A 15,264-nucleotide genomic window follows, 5' to 3' on the forward strand; every position below is an offset into this window, starting at 1 on the left:
CTCTCCCTGCTTCCGGTTAGAGCCTCAGGCCATCACCTTGTGCAGCACAAATCAGCTTTCATTTTCTGTTAGGAGCAGGTCAGGTGGCGCTCATGTGCTCATGTGTACAGGAGCATAATTCTGAGCAGGATTAAGCATTTTTAATCTTGATGGAGCATCTGCAAAGTGAGCCATTTTCATCAAATTCTAAACTTTCCGCTGAATGCAATGCGCCAACGGTTATTCAAACTGCACGAGAAGGAGTTATAAATAGTGAATTATAACCTCCCTCATACTCTGAGCTGCGCTGTAACTGGACACTGATGTAAAATCTTGATGGCTGCAAAAGAATGCAGTAAAAGCAAGTGCGGTTGGCTTGTCCATGGCTTCTGTGGGCTGACAAATTTAGACGTGATAGACGGACACATCATCAGATGTCTTCATGTCTTCATTAAAGGAAAAGGTGGTGACGATTATGGGATATTTGGAATAACAGCATGAAGCAGTTGGCTGTGGTTTGACCTGAAATATGAAAATGAGATGTTTGATTTGGCTGGTATTTAATGGCCCCCGTAGCTGACATCAAAGGGCCCAGTATTATTCATGATGGTTTCAAATCTTCTTCTTTTATTGTGGTACAGTTTTCTCTCAAGGTCAGCATCACGATCCTCTCGCTATAACCCTGTGTCCAAGAAGTTTCAGTCTGAATCGTTTGCCCAATTAGGTTTTGCCGGACCTGACCAAATCCTGCGTTAAGTTAAAGAATGAAAAAAAACAACAAAAAACTCATATTTGTGGGCATTCGATATATAAATATCATAGTTTTCTGTATTTGCAGTGTCATATGGCTGTGGTATGGTTTGGTTAGATTTAGGCAGAACAAAAACTAGGTTAGGGAGGTCATGTGGTTTGGCTTTAAATCACATCAATGACGGTATGAAAAACAATATGACACTATGAAAGGTGTTGCATGTAACTGAGGCTACACTGAACTGTCAGCTCCATTATGGAACTCTATGATGAGTTTCGCATTGTTAAGCTTTGCTACTCACGTTCACTCTCACTGCTCATGGTGTTGTTTTCAACCACAGCAGGTAGCAGGAAGCTGTTTTGGTGAAAAAGCTGTGAAAACCCTCTGAACACTAAATACTGTGCACCAGAGTGATATTTGACCCAAGAGAAACCAGAAAAAGTGCATACTGTAGCCTACCTGACTAATGAAACAGCAACTGAATGCTAAAGCTCCACACTGATTGATGTGTATTCCACAGTGTGTCTTTTTTTCTTTTTTGAACTTTATTGCCAGGCAATTTACATACAAACATTTTTATCCTGAGACTGAAATTGGGGCTTCACATTCACAGTGTGTCTTTTGTCCTGTCTCTCCCCTCAGCCCCAAGCAGTCGCAGCAGATGACCCCCCTCCCTGAGCCTGGTTCTGCTGGAGGTTTCTTCCTGTTAAAAGGGAGTTTTTCTTCCCACTGTCGCCAAGTGCTGCTCATAGGGGGTCGTTCTGACTGTTGGGTTTTCTCTGTAATTATTGTAGGGTTTTTACTTTACAATATAAAGCACCTTAAGGCGACTGTTTGCTGTGATTTGGTGCTATATAAATAAAATTAAACTGAATAAATCGTCATTTTAGAAGTACATCAAGGAAAAGACAAGCCTTTGAAAACTGCCTTAAACCTGCATCCGTCCTAATGATCAGCAGGGGCTGACTATACTGTCTGCAAAAAGAATGCTATTGCATAGAAGTCTATGAGGAAATGACCCCGCTGCTGCCTTTAATAAATATCACAGTAAACATTTTCCTAATGGTTTCATGGACCTAATTACTAGTTTCAAGTCTTATTTCATACAACATAATGTTTGATTTGTACGTTATGGTCCACTTTAGAATAAAATAGAGAGTAAAGCAGGGGATGCTTTAAGTTGTGCTACCATACGAGCGTGCAGTGTTCCTCGGCTCCACTCCTCGCTCGTCACATTTGGCTTCAAAATACCGAGATGGCAACGGCCAAAGTGCTCAGCTCAAAGCTTCAAGATGAGATTTCACTGACCAGTGGGTGATGTCATGGTGGCTATATCCACCTTTCATAGACCATATATGTGAAAAGTTTTTACAGGTAATTACTCACAGAGCTGCAAGAGGTCGTTTCCTTCAACCACGTTAAAAATATCAGCTGCTGCTGAAGTTCTCCTGATGATATTAGAATGAAATGGGGGAATCAAATGGGGGACACTTTCTACCTTTTGATGTGCTTGAATGAGACTTAATTTAGCTGTTGCACACTGAAATCCTTTTCAAGACATCACATACACAGTTTACAGCTTGTTCCTGCTGAATCTGCACTGGAAAGGCCCCCCACCCCCTATCTGAAACCCAAGGAGGCCTCATGTTGCTCTAACTCATGACCAAAATGTTCACTATGTCAAACTCCTATGCTTGTCATTAACATTCACTTCCTATAGTATTTGAGCCACATCTGTCCAAAACAGAGCCTTCACTGGATCTTCAAAATAAGAGCAAAATGTAAACAGAGCCTTCACTGGAGCTTCAAAATAAGAGCAACTGTAGAATTACTGTCATTTTCCCCCCTTCATTCATTGTTCTAAGTCAGCTTCCTTTTAGGTGCTTCACCCCTCAGCCATAAATATCTGTTCTTGTCATTGTGCCGATGTGGGTGGGCACAACATGCCTGACAGAGTTCACAAATCAAACCCAGTATGCAGGCTGAGTCGTGGCATTTGTTTCACTATTTTCAAGCTTCAAGCATCGCTCCGTGTGTTATCATCATGTGTGGAGATGTGTAAGAGGTTATTGTTTACCTACAATAAAAATGTAGTAGTATTTGTTGTCATTCATAATATCATGGCTTCAGCACAAAGATTAGAAAATCTGAGGTTAGGTAATTAGATTTTTTGGAGGGATTAGAACAGTTTTTAACTTCCACTGCAGGTTTCCTGTGCCTTTCAGTTCCAAGAAGTGTGCCAGAAACTATACACTTTTCCATTCCATATCACAAGTCTGAAGAGGTAAAACTGAACGTCTAGTAAAAAGGTTATGATAAAAATTAAAAACAGACAAGATTTTGTCATGGAAGAAATCTCTGTCTGTGCACACAGCTCATCATGCCATCTAAATGCGGGTTAAAGCTCCATCATGCAAAGAAGAAGCCATGTGTGAACATGAGCTTGAAACACCACCATCTTCTCTGGGCTAGAGTTAATTTAAAATGACTGAGGTAAAGTGGAAAACTGTTCTGTGGTCAGATGAATCAAAAAAATCTAATTCTTTTTGGAAGCATGGACATCCTCTGGACTAAAGAGGAGAGGGCCATCTGACTTTTTATCAGTAATCAGTTCAAAAGCCTGCACCTCTGATGGTATGAGGGTGCTTTAGTGCCTGTGGAATTGGCAGCTCGCACATCTGGAAAGGCACCATCAATGCTGACAGGTACAAACACATGCTCCCACCCAGACGATGTCCTTTCAGGGACAGCCTTGCATATTTCAGCAAAACCGCATACTGCAGCTATTATGACTGTCACGGTTGATGAAAGCTGACCATGTGGCATGTAAAAAGTGAGGACTCAAAAGCAGGGCTCAGAGGCAGGTGGGTGTGAATTAACAAAAGGTGAGCCTGAAAAACACGGTTGAACAAATAAACATGGAGAATAATGGAAAGTACTAGAAACCCCGAGACTGCAGGAGAGGACACTTCCACATGAAACAACAAGACTCCGATGAATAACACGGGGATGACTGAGACAATAAATACACAGGAGAGTGATCAGGGAAGTGGAGACAGCTGGGGAAGGACAGGTGAACAGAATCACACTAATGAGACTAAGAGAAGTAAAGTAAATGGACTAGTTCTTATATAGCGCTTTCCTACTCAGTCAGAGCACTCAAAGCGCTTATACAATACGCTTTTTACATTTACCCATGCACACCCATTCATACAAGCACTTCCATGTTAACTAAGCGCTTTTTAATTATATAACATTCACACACATTCACACTCCGACGGAACGGTCGGAGAGCAACTTGGGGTTAAGTATCTTACCCAAGGATACATTGGCATGCAGCCTGGAGTAGCCAGGAATCGAACCCCTGACCTTCTGATCAGTAGGTGACCTGCTCTACCTACTGAGCTACAGCCACCCCAAAGCAAAAACATAGCACATGGGACGGGATGGGAAAATAAACAGGAAGTGAGATGACACAGAAACGCAGACTAGACACAACACAGGGAGACACAGGAGACTCCACACAGAGGGGGAACACTACGGGACAGAACACAGGGAGAACTCAACTCTAAACCACTGAGAACTAACAAATATACACTACCTGGCCAAAAAAAAAAGTCGCCACCTGGATTTAACTAAGCAAAAGGTATGAGCCTCCTATTGGATAATTACTGCATGGGCGATTATCTTTCAGCTGTAAACAAGTTATTTAACCCCAACTGGTGCAATGAGTTGCTTCTCATTTCTTAAGCAACCACATCCAAAGACACATCACGTGGTCGTGGAAAAGCTGTCAGTCTGTTTGAGAAGGGTCAAATCATTGGCATGCATCAAGCAGAGAAAACATCTAAGGAAACTGCAGAAACTACTAAAAGAACTGTCCAACGCATTATTAAAAACTGGAAGGATAGTGAGGACCCATCGTCTTTGAGGAGGAAATGTGGCTGGAAAAAAATCCTGAATGATTGTGATCGGCGATCACTTAAACGTTTGGTGAAATCAAATCAAAGAAAAACAATAGCACTCAGGGCTGTGTTTAATAGTGAAAGTAAGAGCATTTCCACATGCACAATGCAAAAGGAACTCAAGGGATTGGGACTGAACAGCTGTGTAGCCTTAAGAAAACGACTAATCAGTGAGGCTAACTGGAAAAAAAAGGCTTCAATTTGCTAGATTGGACTCTGGAGCAATGGAAGAAGGTCATGTGGTCTGAGTCCAGATTTACCCTGTTCCAGAGTGATGTGCACATCAGGGTAAGAAGAGAGGCAGGTGAAGTGATGCACCCATCATGCCTAGTGCCTACTGTACAAGCCTGTGGGGGCAGTGCTGTGATCTGGGGTTGCTGCAGTTGGTCAGGTCTAGGTTCAGCAACATTATGTGCTCAAAGAATGAGGTCAGCTGACTACCTGAATATACCGAATAACCAGGTTATTCCAGCAATGGATTTTTTCTTCCCTGATGGCACGGGCGTATTCCAAGATGACAATGTCAGGATTCATCTGGCTCGAATTGTGAAAGAGTGGTTCTGGGTGCATGAGACATCATTTTCACACATGGATTGGCCACCACAGAGTCCAGACCTCAACCCCATTGAGAATCTTTGGGATGTGTTGGAGAAGGCTTTGAGCAGTGGTCAGAATCTGCCATCATCACTGCAAGATCTTGGTGAAAAATTAATGCAACACTGGATGGAAATAAATCTTGTGACATTGCAGAAGCTTATCGAAACAATGCCACAGCGAATGCATGCTGTAATCAAAACCAAAGGCGGTTCAACTAAATATTAGTGTGTGACCTTTTCTTTCTTTGGTGGCGACTTTTTTTTTGGCCAGGCAGTGTATAAAGAGAGCAATATAAACCATAAAACAAACCAGTGACCACAAAAACTAACTAACACAAAACACTAGGTTGCAGACCTAGGGCCATGACACATGGATATGTAGTAGAGGAGTCTGGACACTGTACTGCCCTGCCTACAGTCCAGACCTTATGCCAGCTGAAAACATTCAGAACACCATGAAACAAAAAATATGAGAATGAAGACCTTCCTGGGTCTTCATTCTCATATTTTTTGTTGGGCAGCTAGAATCCTGTTCCTGTCTCCTCAGTTTCCAGACGATCCCAGAAAGTTAAAAGAAGAGGGGATCCTACACAGTGGTAGACACGGCCCTGTCCCACTTGTTGAGACTTATTGCTGCCACCAAATTCAAAAGGAACTTATTTTTTACATTGAAAGTGGTACATTTTCTCAGTTTACATTTATTGTTTTCTGTGTCCTGCTATGAATGACCATATATTTTTTAAGAGATTTGTAAATCACTGCATTCTGTTTGTATTAACAGTGATTTTTTGAATTGGTGTTATACTTTACTGGTACCTATTAATGCAACAAAGTTACTGCATATGTTATAGAGGTTGAGCTATGATAGGCAGCTCTTTTGCTACACGGTGCTGACAAGTTTATTAAGACTGTAATAAAATGAATATTGTGATGAAGCTCGGCTTTCTTTCAGTGCTGGGAGCAGGTGTTTGAGCGAGGACATCCCTCATAATCACCATGCAAACGTTTCTCATTAGATCGACTTAGCTGGAGCTCAGAGCCTCCGTAGCAGCTTCTGAAAAACATGTCTGAAGCACCATGGCAGTGGTTCATAATTAACACAACATATGTTTATTCAAATCTCTGAACAGGGTGTGAAAGAGGGCTTCAGGAGGCACCACCCACAGAGGCTGTGAAAACAGAGGGTGGTTGAATTAAGTGAGGAAAGAGAGAATAGAGAGATCTTGCGAGCTCAAGACAGAAGTGTGACAGAAAAGATAGCGCTTAGTGCTCAGCGGAATTCGCACCCGATAGCTCACAAACTCTCGGTGAAGTGCAAATGTATTCCTCAGCAACCCAGAAACAAACAAGCTGCCACTTCCTTTGCCTATAATTAGCTGGTAATCAATGCTGGGTGGGTTTCTGTCCTGTCAGACGTCCCCAGCCATCACGGGGCAACATTAGACCTGCAGCTGTACTGTCAGGTCTCAGATGACGATCCAACATAAAGAGCATTAAGCCGTGTTTTCGGAAAGTGTTCCTAGCATATTAGGGCTGCCTGAAAAAACATGGAAACAGGATGTACAATTTGTGATTCTGATAGAAGTTCAAGGGTATGCAGTGAACTTCTGAGGTCACAGCATACCCTGCATACATGAGGGAGAGAAAAAAAAAATTAAAAACATCTTTGAAATGATGGCGCATCCCCAGGGGAGTTCAACAACATCTCTATTGGCACAAGCTGTGTTGTGACATTTACCACTTTTTCCAGGAGTGTATTGAGGTGGGAGAGTAATGGGACGGTTATCACTCTGTAGCTGACCTCTGAACCTTCTCTAACCCCTATAAACACAGAGGGAGTAAACCTAAGATGACAAATTGTCACTTCTCAGTCCCGGATTTATACTACACAGCTGAAATTACATTCTTTCAAACTATCATAGTTTTCAGTCTTAACACGCAGTCCTTTTTACTTTGAGCTCCAAGCACCCGGTGCTTTTGACACCGATGTATGCCATGTTTTTTCAATGACTTCATATGAACTTTGGATACAGTTTTGATAAATAGTAACCAAGCTGCCATGAATTTCTGAGAAATTCTTAATTAATACCCTGCTAATATTAAATCACCGTAGAGATATCATCCCAACTTTCATGCCTTAATCTTGTCTCCCTGCAGGGAGATGGGCTGGCTGGAAGATACAGCTTGATTTTACAGGGAAAAAAAAATTAGGAGAATAAAAATGACTTAAATATAAAGCTTTTATAAATATTTGAAACATTAGAAGGTCCTTTTCGGCCTTACTACTGACCCTCATTTCATTATGATTTAATTATTTTTAGGACATTGATTTCAGAGGCTGAGTACCACCGACTACAGCAAGAAAACGGGCCTGCTTTCAGTTAAGTACTGTAATACTGCTGTTATCTGGTCAAATGATCTGCCTGAAAATACCAGCAACACATCACACTGTTTACGCTGGTTTCATTGTATGCGCAGTGATAGATCTGACAGCGCGATGAGTCACTACTAAAATAAACTATGACTGATGGCCAGCGCTGCTTTCAAACCCAGCCTTAGCTGCACTAGTTGGTGCTCATGTAGGCTCACTGTGCATCTGGGGCCTGTAGTTCCACAGGAGGTCCTGCACATGAACACACAACACTGGCAGCTTTATGTTACTCAGACAGACAGCACAGCGCACAGCTATGACAAAACAGGGCAGCTGTGCATTTCCCCCACATTCCTTTAGCCTACCCACCTCCCCTGCTATGCTTCCCTCATGGACACCATACCTCCCAACTTGCACTCTTCACCAAGACCCATCATTTATGCAGACACACTCCCTCTGCCACTGTCTGCTTGCTGTGCTCTGTGACTACATTCAGAAATCATCATACTTTTCAGGGCTAAGCTGACCCTGCTGTACCCAGTGCTACTGTCAGGGTCAGCTGGCCTTAGGTCAGCTACATGGCTGCAGTATTTGGGACTTAACTCCAGGCAAAGCACTGAGTTTTTATAGCAGATTAACCATAAAGACCTTTATGAACTCTAGCTGCTGCCTATCATTGCCAGAGGTTTTCTATGTATTACTGAAATTGTGAATAAGTTGTGGTTCTGTGGTTGTGTCTCTAGTGGCAGGTGCCCCACAGTAGTACCTGGCATGTCGCCCAAGTTCTGATATTTATGTTTATGAGTAATATGGAGAATATGGAAGTGAAACTGCCTGTTTCTATTATTTGAATTTTATGCAGAAATTAAGCAGGTAGAAGCTACTGGATTACACAGTTTGGGACTATGGGTGATATCTGATATGTAGAATTAAGCATGACAGTTCTGTCCTAACCAGTGAGAAGAGTATAGTGGTACAGGCTGTGCAAATCCAACAAAGTGCATCTATATAGCCCTTTGGAAAACTTGCTAATTAACATATTTCTTCTTGTTAATCTAAATATCATCTTAATATAAAGTACACTATTTAGAGCAGTTAGCATTAGATTTGTTAGCAGGTTGTTAAATTTCACATTTTAAAAATTTTGGGGCACAGTCATGCTAGCAAGCCCGTTCCAGTCTGTGCTATAGAAATGGAGGAGGTATAAAAGAAGGCCATAGAACGATGGATGTAGCCACATCATTTGAAAAGTGACAGCTAATGAGGAGAGTGCAATACCGCTCAAGGTCAAGCCTGCTCCCAGGTTATCGTTACTGCCGCACTGTCAAATCCAAGGCATTTTTGGCACTGGGTACGAGTCCCTTTTTACAACAGGCAGTGTTATTGTTGTGAAAAGGCTTATTTTCTCTGACTAGGTATTTTCCTAAATGCAACCAAGTGCTTTTTATTGCCCAAACTTAGCCAGTTTTTTCTCATTCTCAAACCTAATATCAAGTTAAAAGGAAAAAAAAATTTGTCTCTGGCTGGAAGCTTTGGACTTATTGCCTCTCTTTCCCTCTGACCGTCTCATGTAGACTTTGTAGCTCTTTAAAACACAGCTACAAATTGGCATCCAGAAATGACACGGTCATTGACTGAGGCACACAGTGGACTGACCGCACACACGGCCACCTTTGGTTACACCATTTGATTATTTTACTCTGTAAAATGTAACTGAAAATAACTTCCGTCCATCTTTACTTCTGAGAGTCTATGCCTCTCAACAAAGGTTTTTATACTGAGTCATGTTAATGACTGGTTTCCAATTAACTAGATTAATTACTGTGAATGCTTGCAAAGCATTCACAGTATTGTTGTTGTATTCTTTATTATTATTTAAATCTTTTGGCAATAATTTAATATTAATTTCTTTCTGATTTTTTTGCCCCATTCAAATGAATGGGGAAGTTTCAAATCCTTTCAGGTTTTAAAAGCTAATAACTTCAGCATACTTTCAGCTAGAAACACCATTTAAGCTTTAAAATAAAGCCAAGCCTTTCAGCTATTTCAGTGACCGTTTAAGTTTAAGGTGTTTTCAATTGGTGCATTTAGAAGCGTTCAGATTGGCAGAGCTCTCCAATATGTATGCATGCAAACCTCACTGATTGTGTAACACTCCTGTTGGCTCAGTGGTAGAAAAGGTGACCATGACTGCAGACAAAGCAGGTTCAAGTCCTGCTTTACTCCAAGCTTTAATGATTTCCTATTGACTTTTGAACTTTAAGTCTTTTCATATTCAATGATATTATACTCATTCTTTCTACAATTTTTCTGCACCTTCTTTCTCCTTGATGTTTAGGACAAAGTTTCAAAGTGTTATATTTTCAACCCTTTAAAAGTTTTTATATTCAGATGATGATGATGATGATGATGATTGATTTTTTTTTGCTCTGACTGCACTCACCTAGTGGTTGCCCAAAGGCGATGCAGCTTAATGACACAACACCATGAACAGGAAAAATGGCCAGAGGTCATCAGCTGCCATAGCCACTTCAGTCATGGTGGCCCGTTATCAGCCACCCTCAATAACAACATATTGACATCACATTGACTTCACAAACCAACATTCACAATGAAACCAACAAAACATCACTGAATACTGATAAACACTGACAGCTAAAAGAAGCAAACAGTGGCTTCTCCCATTGGCTGCCACAACATTAGAAGCATTCTGTCCACAATTTTCTGCACCTTCATTCTCCTTCATGTTTAGGATACAGATTCAGTGTGCTTTAATTTCTTAAGGTTGTTCTTTTTTAACCTTTATAATTTTTTACATTCATTGATACTTTGGAAACCTTGAATTGAAGAAGAAATATTTTCTAACTCTTTGCCAGCACTGTACTCACCTACTGGTTGCACACAGGAGTTGCACTTAATTTACACAAAATCCAACAGGGAAAATGGCCCGAGGTCATCAGCTGCCATAGCCATCTCAGTCATGGTGGCCTATTTCACCCATTTCAATATCTTTTATGGTTTTTCTTCAGCTGCAGTTAAAATTTCTTCAGGCTGTTTTTCTGCCCTTTAAGCAAATCGAGTTTAATTTAGCTACTTCGTTGACAATTTCAGCTGTTTTGAATTTCAAATTCACTTTCAGCATTTTTCAGCAGCTTAAACTCTTTCAACAAGATTTAAGCTCTTTGAAGCATTTCAGCTCCAGTCATTCAGCAGCAAGCATTCACAGTGCATTTTCTCTAGGAAATGCATTTTTCTAGTTAGTTGGAGATGTTCTTCCAGATGCTTAGTACCACTTACTTTTCCAGCCTTTTGTTGCCCCTGTTCCAGCTTTTACGGCTGTGTCGCTGCCATCAAATTCAAAGTGAGCTAATATTTTTCTCTAAATTGTCCATTTTCTCTATTTAAACATTTGATATGTTTTCTATGTTCTATTGTGAGTAAAATATGGATTCATGAGATTTAAAATTCGTTGCCTTCTGTTTTTATTTACATTTCACACAGTGTCCCAGCTTTGTTGGAATTGGGATTGTACTTTACTTTTGTTGCATCACAAGTTAAAAAACAAACAAACCTCAAAGAGCCTCCTAGAAGCCCAGTGTTTTGTATTTAACTAAATACAAAGATTGTAATATATGCCAAAAGTCATGTATAAATTTCTGGGTTCTACTTTTCTATACTTTTATGACTGTGTGGTTATTTTCTGTTCGGCTCACATAATTAGGACACGGAAAATACTGGATGCTTTCCTTCAGTGACAAGCTCTGTTGTTTCTGTCTGTCCAGAGTAGCAACTGTACATCAGCTGCCTTTCTGGATAGGCTCTCCTATTAATGCCTAATTACGAGGCCATAAATCCTCTTGAACAAGGTGTCAGGTGCCAATCCAGCCATGTATTTCCATGGGTCTGAGTCACCTCCTCTCACTAAGGCACACCGTGTTTATTTATTAATTGTTCGGCTTTCATGAAGGGTCAGGACATGCAGACAACCAGCAAGGTTTCTGTTGTATTTCAGTGCCTGCCCTGCTTTCTTAATCCCACACTGACATTTGAGGGATGGCTTCATTATCCTTGACGTTACTGTAACTTTAGAGGAATTTAGAGGAGAAATATGAGCTAAAACCCAGCAGTAGAATATTTGCTAATTTAACATGCTTATTTCTGTTCACTTTGCCTTGCACAACCCACTGCCTTTCTCCCACAGCCTGCGAGCTGAAACACTTGAGCCATCTTTACACTGACACTGACCCACTTAGTCTTTCCTTGCTTTAATCCTTCTTCTCGCTGTCTACCTGCCGCATTTGGTTGCTGCAGTGATGGAGCACATAGCGTTTCACTGCTGCCAGTGAACTGTGAAACAAAGAAATGATCACATGAGGATGCACCCATGGTTTTCTTTCCTTTCTTTTTGTCTTATGGCTTGATGAATTGTATAAAAAAAAAAAACAAACAAAAAAAAAGCTCTTAAAGTAGATGAAAGAATCATTTATCTGATGTGGTGCAAAGGAAGGCAAAAACACTAAGTTGATTGCACACTGATGTGGTAACGGGTCATCCAATAGTTTAAGTATCAAAACTGTCCGACTTCATCGCCTTTCAGTTCAATGTTCACTTAAAACTTTTGATGCCTCTTCTACCCAGACTCAGGCTTTGGAAAACACTTCCTAAGAAAGTGCGGCAGAAAATTACTTTTGAAGGAAATTTGACCTGAATGGTGTATTAAAATAATCCTGCCCCCTTGCTCCCCAACATCCTGCAATCTTGATGCTGGCGGCCTTGATATTACAATCATTGTAATGAAGCCACTATTGATTGAATGATTGGCAGCTTGAGACATGTGTAATGAATGACCTGAGCTGCAGACTTAATGGACAAACACAGTGATGGACAGTGTTCTGGGGGATGTGAAGCCTTGGAAAGTGCAGCAGAATTAAAGCACAAGTGGCTAAGTCTGAAGTGTGTGTGTGTGTGTGATGCTATAGTGTGGTGGCCCCTGTTTGTTTCACTTGCTCCTGGGTGAGTGCTGGCATTTGTTTGCAATGTGTGTGATGCGAATGTGTGTATTTGTGTCTATAGCTTGATTGGCAGGAGGCAAAGGGGTGCTGCTAGGGGTGGTCAAACACAACAAGTGAAAGAGGAGGAGGAGGTGGTGAAGGAGGGGGATGTGCACTGGCATTGAGGTGGTGTACGCATGTGTGTATTGGGATTCAGACGAGGCACGTTTTAGCCGGACACGCTGGCTTTAAGCGGCATTTCAACTGACAACAGCTTGCCAACCAGAGGTCTTGCCCGCCACCACCACCACCTAAGCCCTCTGATTCATCTGGCCCTATCAGTCCGCTGCTATCTGTATCAATCATTAAAAATCATTTATTTTTAGTGGGATGTGGCCTCTCGCCCTCCTCCCTGCCCTCCTGCCCCCTGCGGGCCCTCTCTGCCTCAAAGCCCCTCACTAATGAGTGTCAATCTGGAGGGCTGTGGCACTTTTACTGCAGACACCTCCCCTGACAAACGCAGGGCTTCAGTCAACATGAATCATGTGAACGGACACCAGCTAAAGTGACAGCCATGCCATCCACCAACAAACCCCTCGCTTGTTTCCTCCCTGGCCTTTTAAAAGTTTGATTATGAATAACAAAACTTCTTTTTGTTTTTCCTCTGGATCCATTTTTACTGCTTGTTGGAGTCTTTCAAAGATTAAATGTGCCTGAACTCAAACCCCACTGAGTGCTGTACATAGTGCAGTATATATGCCTGCCACCACTTTTAGTCATTAAATGTTGCACAAAACAGTGTCTGCACATTTACACTGGTTTCTAACAATTCAGTAATTAAATGTGTCACATTAGCGTGACGTGAAAGTCACACTAATGAAACGTGACGCCTCTCAGAAAAGACTACAAGTCTGAAATCTCAATGCACACTTTGCAGGAATGCAAACGCTAACATGCTCACGGTGCTCAGTGTGCACACCACCCTCTTCTACAAATACTTACAAAGTTAATCCAAGGCTAACTGTCATGGTCCCATGGTTTTCTGTATGTTGGAGTTAAAACATTTGAATTTGTTTCACTATTATTGAAGTAGCAGTTTGAAGTTTTGATTTCTCTGTGTGTGTTCTGTGTATTTACATCCCTTTATTATTGTAGTACTAGCATATCCTCCAATTCAGACAGGCTCCACCACCATGTCTGACAGTTGGTCTGATGTTCTTTTTATGAAATGCTGTTAGTTTGTGCAGATGTAACGGGACTCAAACCTTCCAGAAAGTTCAGCTTCTGTCTCGTCAGTCCACAGAATACTTTCTTGGGGATCATCCAGGTGTTTGTTGGCAGGTGTGAGACGAGTGGTTTTCTCCTTGGAGCTCTTCCATGGATGCCATTTTTGCCCAGTCTCTTTTTCATTGTTGAATCATGAACTCTGACCATAACTGAGCCAAGTGAGGCCTGCAGTTCTTTAGATGTTGTTCTGGGTTCTTCTGTGACCTCCTGGATTGGTTGTTGATGTTCTTAGAGGAATTTTTGGTAGGCCAGCCACTCCTGGGAAGGTTTCCACTGTTTCAAGTTTTCTCCATGTGTGGATAATGACTCTCTCTGTGGTTTGGATAGTTTTTTTTTCCCTTAATAAATGAAACTGCAAACTGCAGTTTCATTTATTAAGTCTGTCTGCATGCCTGTCTCTGTTTATTTCCTGTTTTACTTTTAAGGCCAGTTTCCTTTCACACCTTGCATTAGTTTTACTTTCTCTGGAGTGTCTTGATTGTTTTCACCTGTCTGTAATCATTTTCAAATGTCTTCTTCCCCTTCTGTTTCTCATTCACAATCAGCACTCAGTGTTAATGTCTTAATGTTTCAGTATAATGCTAATGTTTTCAATGCATCAGTCTTAATAAAACAGTCTGCTTGTGTCCTGCATTTGGATCTCTAACCCTGTGACACGAACAGCTTATTTGGTCTAAAGCAGGGGTGTCAAACTCAATCAAAGGATGGGCCAAAATTCAGGCCAAACAGTATTAAAATAAATTAAAAATAATTTTAATCAGCAATATGAATTTGAATTTGAATGGACAGAATACAGCAACTTTTTCCTCAACACATTAAATAAAATATAAAATTATATTTTTCTTAAAAAATAACATAAGGAAAAATGAATATATTTCATGTTGATGAAAATTTGCTCATTTTTCCAGGTAAAAACTGTGACGTGAATTTCTGCTTCACAGTCAGAAAAATGCTGAGTAAATTACGCAGTGTGTCCAGTTTCTCCGCAAAAAGTGCAGCTGCAACCATAGCGGGTGGAGACCTGGTCTAATTTTTTATTTTTATTCTTTTTGGCAATCACAGGCGTAATCACGGTCTGGTCCCTGAAGATGCAGGTTTAAGATGCTTCATTATGTCGCAGGGAAAGGCCGACACAGCCACCTTTCACCCCGGAGCCCTGCTGAGTCTTTGTCTTTTATGAACTTGACAGACTGTCGATGTCAGCGATCAGGTCAACTGCCTCCACCTGTTTGGAAAACTCCGTGTTTTCCACTTTTCATTTGGACATTTTTGAGGGTCAGGCTGGCTTAAATGTCATTGTAAAAAGTGCTGACCGATGTTTTTA

The sequence above is a fragment of the Archocentrus centrarchus genome, chromosome 19 (assembly GCF_007364275.1).
Source record: "Archocentrus centrarchus isolate MPI-CPG fArcCen1 chromosome 19, fArcCen1, whole genome shotgun sequence".
NCBI lineage: Eukaryota > Metazoa > Chordata > Actinopteri > Cichliformes > Cichlidae > Archocentrus > Archocentrus centrarchus.